Below are 12847 nucleotides of genomic sequence, written 5' to 3' on the forward strand. Positions count from 1 at the left end.
TTATTGGCCATTTTTAGCATTTACTAAGCTAGATCTAACTTGGAAAAGGGAAGTCTAGCTGATTTCATTCAATTGATGCAAGAGATTCATCTAGTTTTAGGTGATTTTGAGTAGTAGAATAGGAATGTTTTGCTACCTTGCATAACTTAAGAATTGATGCTTAAATGAATGTTTATAATCTGATTTCATGCAGGAATGTATAGAAGGGGAGTATAGACATTAGATTGCACGTTTTGGGAAAAACTTGCTGGGTTTTACGAAATTTGTTAACACTATCATAATTGCTAACCCATTGCTGAGCCATTGCTGTAACAACTGGAACGAACCGAGGGGAATTAATCACCCGAATCCATTTTTCTTATATCTGAAAACCACCCAGTATTTTGTCATTTTAATCTCTGATTTTTGGTTTAATTCCTTTGTTTGTCTACAATTATTTTCAGCGTTAATTACCCACTCTTTCCTTTGTTTTGGTTACTATTTTATAAGTTGTTTTTGGTTGATTTTACATTAATTTAGTTAAAAAGTCCTTGTGGATACGAACTTTGACGCTTTGTCACTGTATTACTTGTTGCCGATTGTGTATACTTGCACATATTTTAAACGTTAGAAAATCAACAACATCTAATTTTCCTGGTCTATTTTTATTAGTATCCATCAAGAAGGTTCGAGCCCAAGCATTAAGAGCTCGGAGAAGACGATCTCGATAAAGTCACTTGTTAAGACTGTGACAAGTCGAGGTAGCGAGCTCGTAATGGTTTGTTGATCCTGAAGATATGTAAGTCAAATGTTCGAGATCGATAATCTATTGTGAATACGATTATTGTTTGAAAGTCCATATATCTAGGGATTTGTTGTAATCTATTAATAAATCCTGAATATCAGGAGATATTGTATATTTACACACTTTTAATTGTATTTATTTGAAATTTGAATCATAACTTCCTGAAATGTGAGGGGAGATATTCTGTAAACCAGTCTATAAATAGACTGGAGAAATTCATTTGTAGAATGACTGAAGTTGGTACTGGGAATACTCTGTTGAATTGCTTTCTAAAAGTTTTGAGAGAATTCCATAGTTGAATAATATCGACTCATGGACTAGGCAGATTTTAACTGCTAAACCACGTAAAAAATTGTGTGCTTATTTATTAGACTGATTTTCAGTTTAGTGCTCTTCATTTCTAAGTTGACGAAAAACGGCATCAACAAATAACAAAAAATTGGGGCACCATATGTTGCTAAGCATAGTGACTAATGCAAGCCTAGGACTTCGCCTAATATTTTAATCGTTCAATTGTATGAGTGATTTACGTTTAATACCAACATTCTTTCCCTCTGTCTTCATTCTCTTTCAATATCATGAGCACTACTCATCATAAAACCAAAACACCCAAACCAGTCACTAGCATTTCTTTTGTGTCCTTTTGTTTTTACGCTTTTTACACGATCTGAAAGTAGTAGGGTTTCTCTCTAATCTTTTATTTCTTTCTTTACCCTATATGAAAATACCAGAAATTCGTATATTACTATAATAATATATATGCATTCACTAATATAAATATATATACTTATATAACTGTGAAATAGAATACAAAAGACACTACACCAAATACCCCTTTCCATAACATATAAATATAATAGTATTGAAAAAGTATTATGGTATATCAAATAATAAAACAATTGGTGGGAAAAAAAATTGGCGGTACAAAATTTGGGAGCCCGCGTTTTAGTAAAGTATTCTACTTTTTACTTTTTTATTTCCAAACCTCTACACACTTCTGACCATCCTATTACCGTCTTCCTCTTCTTCTTCTAATTAATTTTCTAAAACCTAGTTGAAAAAATTGGTAAAGACTGAACCTTGAACACCACCACCTCTTTCCAATGCAACCTCCTACAAGAGCCTCAACGAATGGAAGGAGCCTCTCAGTCTCCGGAATAGCGAAGTCGGAGACTGAGTGATAACGGTCGTGCGACGATGAGGTGCTCCGACCATTCTAGTGACGGAGCCTCTCCGACCATTCCAGTGACCCAGTGATAACGTTCACCGGAATCGCCAACTCAGTCGAGGATGCTCTATTAACTCACTCAGGACTGAATTCGTCTCTAGGCTTCCCGACAAGGTCCGTTCTGGTCTTGACGTTGAGTCCAGTCCATACGATATCGACCTAACTCGGACTAGTGGCTTGAGTGGAGGTTTGTTTCAACTTCAATTAAAGAAAACTATGTTTGGTTACTGAGAAAATGCGCTCAAGTTATATGTCAGAGGAGGTTTGTTTGAAAATTCTAGAGAATTGTTAGCTGAACTGCAAGCTAAGGGCTACGCCGAAGATGAGGTAAACTTGTACAGTTGTACTGTTACAACTATCATTTAGTTTCATAGTCCTAGGTTTTCTAGTTTGTAATTACTATGAGATTTTCTCTTTGAGAGCATTTGTTTAACCTCAAATGTGTTGGATTTAAGTTGCATCATCATTAAAGTTCAGTGTAGAACTAGTTTGGTCAATACATTCGGTTGACTGAGCCAAAATTGTCTGATTTATTTCTTTTTGCTACAACTACTGGTAATGTTTGTCTTTGTGTTGTGAAACTTTCAACTTCCTTTTTACTTATTTGTTCTTCTTTTGAGTTGATATGACTAATTATCTTAACTCCAAAACAACAAATTTCCTTTGGTCATTCAATTTAATATCAACTCTGTCAAGTAAGCATAGCCATTATGTTGATTGATTGATTAATTTTTTTTTTAAATGTTTAGGAACTAACAATATATGCTCGTCTCTTGTCAAACATTTGGTTATGATTCAAGGCAACTTAGAGTTCTTTGTAATTTTACTAAAAATCTATATTCATTTCCTTTTGGCCCCTGGGGGAATGCTACCTACACTTTTTATTAGCTCCAGTTTTTTTTTTCCTTTTGTGATTGTATGTTTGTCACTCATCATCAATCTATTTTCAGATGCCATACTGTTTATTGATGAATGCACTTGCTAAGACTGGACAGATCAATGAAGCTAAATCAGTTTTTGATGAAATGCTTGAGAAATGCGTTAGCTCAGGTATGCAGTGAATAAAGTTGTTAAGTAGGCTTCTTTTAGACATCAAACTATGAATTGCCTTCTTACTAATGCACGATGCACTAAAAAGCATAAGCATCTAGTTCTTTAGGTGATCAAACTAAACATATCATTTGTCATGCCCCCAAAATCCTGTTCATAACTTAATTTGATTTTTACTAGGGTTTCTAATTAAGGTCTTAAGATTTGGACAAGAAGTGTTCAACACAAATGTTAAAATGCTATGCATGCTACACTAAAATTAGTTTTCACTCAATGCAATTGAGAAGGGACTTCGTAACCTACATATATAAGGAACCCTCAACGCGTTTATTTGGTATTTTGACCTTAGTCATGAGATGTCTTGTGGAAGATCCTTGAATCCAAGTATTAGAAAGTTTGCCCTGGAATAACATTGTTTTAGATCTTGTATCAAAAATTTTATAATACTGATAATGCACCTTCAATAATATGTGTCTTTCAACAGTAGTAAAGTTATAAAGGAATCTCTGTTGCAACTTTACTCTCAAATTTGATAGATTCAGTTTAATCAACATGACCTTTGATGGGCATAGCTGTCATTTTGCATGCTTTCCATAGGTCATCTAGTATAATTATACAGACTATCATTGTGCTGAAATGATGTATTTTTCCTCTGGCAGATGGTTATTCCTACAGTATCATGATTTCAGCATTCTGCAGAGGCGGGCTTTTGGAAGAAGCAAAGCAATTGGCCAAGGATTTTGAAGCAAGATATGACACATACGACTTGGTGATGTTTAACACTATGCTCTGTGCTTACTGCAGAGTAGGCGATATGGAGGCATAATGGAAATGTTAAAGAAAATGGATGAATTAGCTATCAGTCCTGATTATAATACCTTTCATATCCTAATAAAATATTTCTGTAAGGAGAAGTTGTATTTGCTTGCTTACCAAATGACAGTGGACATGCACAATAAAGGCCATCAATTAGATGAGGTATGCTCCTTCCTATTGATTAAAACTAGCTACACATTTTTTTCTTTGTTTTTCTGTCCAAAGATGAGTAGAAAAAACTATAATATATTTTTCAATAAACAAGTTATGTAGAAGCAGGAGTAAAATAGAAAACATGGCAAATTTCATGGAAAAAAGTGCGGGAATGAAGAATATTTTGGAAGATAGACACAGAATGAGAAGGATTCTAGATATGAATGAAGTCAATTAAAAAAGTAATGAGCTTATGAAGAAAAAAGATAATATCTTCCACATCCAATTTCCCAAATAATCTTTCAGACAAGGTTTAGGAACTCACCCAATAATTGTTTTTTTATTTTAAAAAAATACTCATTGTGGCCTTGTTGCCTGACAACTTTTAGGACAGAAAACATGCGAGAATAATGAGTATTGAGTTGGGAAGATAAAATGTGATGAGATATTATGGAGATTAGGTAGCTGTAGGATGTTCCATATTTGGTTTAGAATATAATGGGTTTCTATAAAGAACGCCCTAAACTAATACTTATAAAACATTCGCATAACATAGTTTATAAAGAATACCACTCCTTATCAAAGTCTCGGTGGGGACTTGCTTAAAACCATGCAAGTTGGCGCCATTAGTTTTAAAAGAAAACATAAATTTTTATGCAAAGTTCAAAAGGAACAAAAATTTAAATAACTGAGTCCCACTGATAATTAGGAAAGTCTCTTAAAACAAAACATAATTTAAATGGCGTTCTAAGATGATCGTTTTTCCGTCCATAGGATTACCCCACGCCATACACCCCACGATGATAGAACTCCTCACGTCACCACGCGTGCCATAAGAAATCCTATTTACTACCTGGAAGGAAAGTAAGGGGGGTGAGCTAAAAGCCCAGTAAGGAATTACAAACAATAAACAAGTAAGAATACAACAAATACAAACACTAACGTTCATCTAAAACATCATGGCATATCATAACATAATCGTAACATATCATCATTGTATATCATAACGTAATCGTAACATATCATCATATCACAATCATACAGCATACATGATGAGCATGGCCCGCTAGTTGTCCATGTCACCCTAATCATATTCATACAACATACAAGATGAGCATCGCTCGCTAGTTGTCCATGTCACCCTATTAGGTAAACAAGAGTCTCTGGTCCTTGAATAACCTCGGCGCGTCCGCCCTAGGAGTTACGTCTTTAGCTATAGTAACTCGTTCGATGTATCTAACATCATAATTTGTTTGATGTATCTAACATCGTAACTTGTTTGATGTATCTAACATCGTCACTTTTTTGATGTATCTAACATCCATACACATATCATCACATTATGACATTCATATTTCATAACAATTCATTCATACAAAAGTCTTACCATTCATAGCATAAAATCATAGAATCTATCTAACTTCCTTACCTCAGGTCCAAGCTAAGAAATTTTCACAATCTTTCAACAAGCCTATATCATAATCAAAACAACATTTCTTAGGTTCATAAAATTACTATTTGCCATTCCATACAACTCATGTGTGCATGGGCCATGCACACATAATAACAATTACACATAACACACAATTATTCTTAACTACACATAAAGCTATAAAAGAATAATGCTCATTTTACCTATTTTACATGCATGATCTTTTTATAAAAACCACATAGTTGAATAGTAAACATAATTTTGGACGTAAAAGTGGACTTGCATGTAACATGCATACGTGAGAACATTGCGTAATAGAGACGTTTTAAAAATGATAATTCTATATTTCTTAATTTTATTGTTTTAAAATTAATAGACATATAACATGCTTTATTTTTCTTAAAATTTCTAAGTTGATTAAATTCCTCAAAACATTATTTTATTTTATAAAATAATTTGATTTAGCTTAAAAAAATAAAATATGTGACAATTTCATTCATTAATCTCAAATTACAAAGAATTAACCCAAAAACTTAGAATTAATTAAAATACCTATTTATAATATGTTTCTTTAGAAAAGCAAATTTTAACATTGGTTAATTGTGTTACATAAATGATGTGAGAAAAATATATTTTTAAGTGTGGGAAAAATATATTTTTATTTAAATTATTTAAGACTTAGTTTTATGTAACATAAATCCATATGTGACAATTAAATAATCATTTTTAAACTTTTTAAACCAAACTTTCAGCCACTATTTAATTTCTTTAAAAATCACAATAAATAGAATCTAAATATTTTTCTCAATCAAAATAAAGGAAAATCATAACTTATCAAAATATGCATTCATAACATTTTTCAATATTACCATAACTTAGGATAATAATTTGTTCCAAAAACTCATCAAATTTATTTTAGTGGAACACACTTCACATTTTCTTACAAAAATTCCAGCAACTATTTTTACCTTTAAAAATCACCATATTCAATTTAAAACCTCATATTTTTCTAAAAATACAATAAAAATTCTGTAGGTATTTATTTGAGTAAAATATCATTTTAATGGGACTTAAAATACCCTTTTTAATTTCATAAAATTAAGATAACATCAAGGACATTACTTATGCATGCAAATCATTTTTTATCAAACTTTTATCCAATTATTTACAAAAATCAGCAAGCTTAATTTCTCATGAAATTCATCTTTTATCCCAAAAATTTCACATAAAATCATACATGTCCAAAATCTCATCATACTCTTATTATATACATAATTCTAAGAATATTACTAACATATTCACATGAAATCTTATAAAACCCATCTTTTCTATTTCATTAAATCTACAAATGAAATCCAACAACAATAACAATGGCAATAACATACATTAATTCATAAACATCATATTTCATATACATGCCTTTATAATAACCCTAACATATTTCTATCATTCCTCCTTTTATGCATATCAAGATTCATTAGTACAAAAATCACATACATCTTATCATATTTCTAAAATCATCATTTGCCATTTTACATAAATAAAATATTTAAAAAAAAAATAACCATAGCAATATAAACATAAAATATAACCTCATATAAACCCTATCAAATCCATTTTCTCAATCATACCCACGAGCCCTTTTTAAACAAAACATATTCTCTTAAAAATACAAATCATAATCATCAATCCTACAATAATCAAACCATTAGCATCACCATCAACAACCTCAAAGATAAACCCATCAAAACCAATATATAGGCTAAGAAAGACCATTACCTCTCTTGATTGTAAAATCAAGAATACAATATGATTAACACCCAAACTTCATACCCCTTGTTCAAGCCTAGGGTTTTTTTGTTGAAATCTACCATGAGGAGGAGAAAGAAATCCAATCACACACAACAAATAAACAAGTCAAAATCATATAATCAAGAAAAGAGATTGGACAAACAAAAATACAAGAAAACATACTCTAAACTTGGTTCCTCTTCTCCTTTTCTTCTTTCTTTCTTTCTTCTTCTCCTTCTCTCTCTACACGCCACACTCTCTCTCTCTAACTCCCTCTCTAGGTCACGTCAGCCACACAAAAATGCCCTCCTCTTCTCTTCCTTTCCCCTTTATTTCCATTCTCTCATAATGACCAAATAAAAGAAAAAAAAAGGTAAGTTTCCTTTCTTCATTTTATTTTCTTTTAATTCCTTTTATTTTTCTTTTATTGTAAAAGATTGGAGTCAAATGGTAGTTTCCCAAAATGTCTATCCTCATCCAATTTAACTTTATTTACCTTAGAAAATAATGGAAAAACAAATATCACTCCATTCCCTACACCACACGTCCACTTACTTGCCATATCCTTTACCTCTTTTTTTTTTCCTACTTATTAAAATAAAACTACCCAAAAATATCAATAAATGGCAATTATAGAATGTGTAGAAAATCCACACGTGTGCACCCTATTACCATATACTAGCACACACTAAAACACTAGGGTGCATCACTATCTACCATGCACCTTAGTGCATTCAACCATAACTCACATGATTACCTCAATTGTCACACTTATTTAAAATGTAATACTAATAGTAAAATAAGCATGTTACACAATTATTCACTTATTAAATTAATTAACCAAACAAACAATTAACAAATTTAAATTCAAAAGATTATACCAAAAAATTCTAACAATTAAATAAAATAATAAACAATCAAATAAAACAAACAACAACTAAATAAAATAAACAACATTTAAATAAAACAACTCATCACACTTAACATTTAAATAAAATAAAACACAAAATTTAAATAATCTAAAAAAAAAATTTTGGTGCACTACAGTTTCAAGTATGCATGACTAAAGTCTAATATGGATTTGCTCTTTCTTTTGTTTATAAAGGTTTGCCTTGAACTATTTGAACTCTGACCTGAAACGAGCTAATATATGAAGGGGTAACCTATTCCAATAGTTTTTTCTTTTTGGTTGTGTAGGAACTCTGTTCCTCCCTAATATTTCATCTTGGTAAGATGAAGGCACACGCAGATGCTTTTTCTGTCTACAATATGTTGAGATATGGCAAAAGCACCATGTGCAAGGCTATCCATGAAAAGATTCTCCACATTATAATCGTTGGCCGACTTTTGAAAGATGCCTATGTTGTAGTAAAGGTTTGCTATGCTGTTTACAAGTTTCCTGGTTCTACTTTTTTTATTGGATAATTTTGGTACCTATTACACCTCCAAAAAAACTCACACATCACAGAAGGAAGTATTAGTTTCACTTTTTATTCAAAATAAATGAACTAATTAGAAACAAAATAACAAAAAGTCACTACATATGCAGGTTCTGGCTACTATACATCTCATTACCATGATTTTAAATTTGTGTACCACAAGCATATTGGTGTTATTAAAAGCATTTTTTCTTGTAGCATGCTGTATAAACTTTATTGCATGGTCCTCTCTTGATGATGCCTTGTCTTCTGTTTTTATAAGTATTTTGTCTTTGTAACAAAAGCTATCTTTGAGTTGGTAACAAAAGCTGTCTTTGAGTTGGTATCAACTGAAACATATAAGTGTAAAGATTTAATTACAATGGTAATTAAGTAAGTAACATTCTGAGTGCATAATCAATTACTGATTTTATGTCTATTACTTTTCAGCTTTTTCATGTAGCTCTTTCTTCTTCTTTTTTATTATTATTATTCATCCCTATCTACCCTCAATTAACTAGCTTGCTTAGTTTAATAATCAAAAGTAAACAAAGGCTAGTTGTTTTTTTTCTTATTTACTATTTTTATCATTTAATTTTCTTGTATCTTTTTTCTTCTTATTTACTATTTTGTTTTAGCAAGGATATATAATGAAATTTGGATTGGAAAATTTGCAGGGATCATGACGAGGCGACCTTTGGTCTTGCAGCTTGACAAGACAAACGAGGGAGCTCAGAAATACGCAGAGTTTCTTCACCTTTGCAAGAGAAGATTCACAGATTTTGGTATGTGGTGTATAACTTAAAAATAAATTTGATCAATAATAAAAGAGTTATGTGCTTTTCTATGTGAATGCAAGGATGTGTTGGATGAGGCAACTACAATGAAACTTTTAGAGAGGTAACTATCTACAGGATCCTATGTAAGTTAATCACATTTTTCATTCCAGTATGAAAGCAATAGCTAATTCTTTTCTATTTTAGTTTAGAGCTGTAATTAACTTCTTTTCTGTTTTAGTGTACAGGATCTTAATATTAAGTTATAAAGGATAGTCTGGCAGTGTGGGGATTTTTATAGTATTATTTTATATAGTTGTTCGATCTCACTAGATTAGCATGATTAGTGATACTAGTTTTTATAGTTAGAAATGGTAGTACTTTCTTATTAGCATGATTAGTGATACTGTAGTGTACTGTGCATGATTAGCATGCTATGAGACTGTATTATATTTTATGTACTTGTATAAATGTATATATTTCCATGCTTAAGACGACCATGTCATTCCTTTAGGCTTTCTTCAAGCATTTGGATTTGTGCTTATCTCATTATTAGTTTTTATTTCTTTCAAATTTGTGATCAGTTTCTGATGGGTGCATTGTGTAACTATCAGATTTTGCTTGGTTTTATTATCTGATGGAATTTACAGTTGCTGATAGATTTTTGGGACCAAGGACTAGTTCTTTCGTTAATCTTTGAAGATGCTTCATTTTCCATCTTTTATATTCGATGTGACAGTATACACACACACACACATGCATCACATAGTTTTGACTAGTGGTCATCATTTTAATCAGTTTCTTCATTTATCCTTATTCACTTCATGAAGACCTTAAAATAATAATACAAACAGATAAGTATTTATCTTAGTTTTCCATATGGATTCATGGGTTATTATTTTTTGTTATAACTGTGTTGGAAGTAAAATCATTTGGATTACATGTTTGCATTTGGTTATGTTGTTGCTGTCATTGGCCTATGCTCCATCATAATTAGTGGAATCTTGTCATTTTTTGCTTATTGTTTTTTTTCATTTGCTTAAAGCAATTTTCTATACCAATTGCCAATTATTTGTTTGAATTCTCCCCTTGTCATTGTATATATAGTCCAAATCCAATAAATCTATAAATTGGACTTACTACTGTTATAAATCCAATTTTCTATACTCATGTCCCAGAGCATCTTATTAATTTAAGTATTACTAGTAAATAGTTGTTTAAATCTGATTTCAATTTGGCTGGTGCCTTGTTACTTAATGAAATTCTTTGATGATATTTTTTATGAAGAGTCTAAACATGTGCTCTAACTATCTTTGATAGACAATGCTCTGTTGAGGTTAGGTTTCTTCATTCATGTTTTGTCTAGTGCAACTTAAGCAGTTTATTCATTTTAGGCTTGTTGTTCAGAAAATTTAACCCAAGGATCATGCACTAGCAATTAAAATCATTGAAGAGAAACCATTCGTTTGAGCAGCTTTTATTTACACTTTAATTGTAAACATGTTTAATTTATTAAGTATGTTTGACAGTGGTTATTGTAATCCTAGTGATGACTAAGTGATTATAATGCATTTATATAGTAAATACAAGAGGTGCACAAGAAAGCAAGGTAATCCTAGTGATGACTAAGCTTCGACTCTACTGTATGAACTTACTTGTGTCAATATGATCTTATGCTTTAGTGGCAGCTATGATTATGGCAGTGAAAACATTTGATAACAACTGAATTAAAATTGGATGTTTTTTTGTCAATAATAGATACTTGTGACAGACTTTGAATTCTTTAGTTTGGACTATTAGGAACTGGTGTAGTGCTATGAATGTATGGCCTGCCCTTATTGTTGAGACAAGCAATGCTTTCAGGGCTTTATACAGGGCATTCTAACATCATCTGAACAGGTGGGCTTTTTATTTCCCTTGTACACACTATAAATGATTAATGGAAAGATTGTAGTACTTTTATTACTACAAATTTTATCTATTAAGTGGTAGCTGCTAGATCTGTTATGGTTTTCTATGAATCTGTTAGTCTTACTCTAATTTTTAGCTCATTATAAGTGATGTATTCTCTTTTTCTATTTAACACTTCAATATATTTCAATAAAGTTCAGTTCATTCATTCTCTATCCTCTCTGATTTTCTCATTCACTTTCATTTCTGAATTTAACTGTTTCTTTTGTGGGAAATTCATATGCTTAGATTTTTCTTTCTTAATAGGCTAATATGACCATGTTAGAAGACAAACTACCAACAAAAAGATGACTTTCATCAGCCCTTGTCAAGGTATAAAGAAGAAAGTCTTTTGTTGTGCTTTAGAATTATGCTGCTGGATGTTTCTTTCATTTTCATTAAGTTTTAGGTATTGATAGAGTACTCTGTTTGGCAGTGGAATTTTCTCTTCGTTCATCTCTTAGCTTATTGTTTTAAGTTTCATGTTTTGTTGCTTCAGTCGTTTTGCAAGGTAGTACATCTTGCTATACCCTGCTGTTTCGTCAAGTTTTGGAGTTATTACAAATTTAATTTAAACTTTATATGCTTATAGTTGGAAACTAGCTTAAGTCTTATGTTCTTAATAATAAAAGGACTTTTTTTTTTACAATGTGCAGGTATATTGAGATGATTTCTTTGGAGCGATTCTTGACAACATTTGTAGTTGAGGCCTTTAGAATGGAAGAATGTATTTCACTAATTTTTGTATACATTTCTTGTTTTGTATTTAGTGATAAAGGAATCTGAATTGGGCATAAATTATGTTGTAATATGATTTCTTAAGCCTAGACTAGTAGACTAAATATTGTAATTACATTTGAGTAATTAATAAAAATATATTTATGTTACCTTATTTGGCTTCAACTTTCATATTTGTTTTCCTAGTTTTGTGTAAGTAAAAAAAGATTATGTTTCTCTAAGCTAATATAACACATGTGTTATACTAAAGTGTAGTATAACACAAATAATGTGTTATACTAAAGTGTAGTATAACACAAAAAAAAATGTTATATAATCGACTATAAATAACATAATTCAACACTTATCTATATATTAAAATAACACAGAAATTGTGTTATCGTTGACAGTACAATAACACATCTGTTTAACACTGATAAAGTGTTATGTAAAGTATCATGACCTACGATAACATAGTCGGTCTTAACACATCAGAAACTGTTATCGTATGTTTTGATAACACATTTTCGGTGTTATTAAAAGCATTTTTTCTTGTAGTGAGACATCATTTAGTAAATAAATTATGCATGGTAAAAAAACAATAGATAAAAAAAAAAAGAGAAGTATAAAAGAAACAACCAAGCTTGATAATATAATTAAAATATGTATAATAAACATGATGATTCAATTATTAAAATTTCAATATTAATGTATGATACTTTCTTAAAGATT

General features: G+C 30.9%; 1 long non-coding RNA gene across 1 annotated transcript; it reads left to right on the forward strand.

Annotated features, from left to right (window-relative positions):
• The first annotated feature begins 1918 nt into the window (after positions 1 to 1918).
• Positions 1919 to 8627, forward strand: LOC133816459 (uncharacterized). Its single transcript, XR_009885260.1, has 4 exons — positions 1919 to 2339; positions 2963 to 3062; positions 3722 to 4040; positions 8452 to 8627. It is a non-coding gene; the product is annotated as an uncharacterized LOC133816459 (long non-coding RNA).
• The last annotated feature ends 4220 nt before the right edge of the window (positions 8628 to 12847 follow it).

The sequence above is a fragment of the Humulus lupulus genome, chromosome 2 (genome assembly GCF_963169125.1).
Source record: "Humulus lupulus chromosome 2, drHumLupu1.1, whole genome shotgun sequence".
Lineage (NCBI taxonomy): Eukaryota > Viridiplantae > Streptophyta > Magnoliopsida > Rosales > Cannabaceae > Humulus > Humulus lupulus.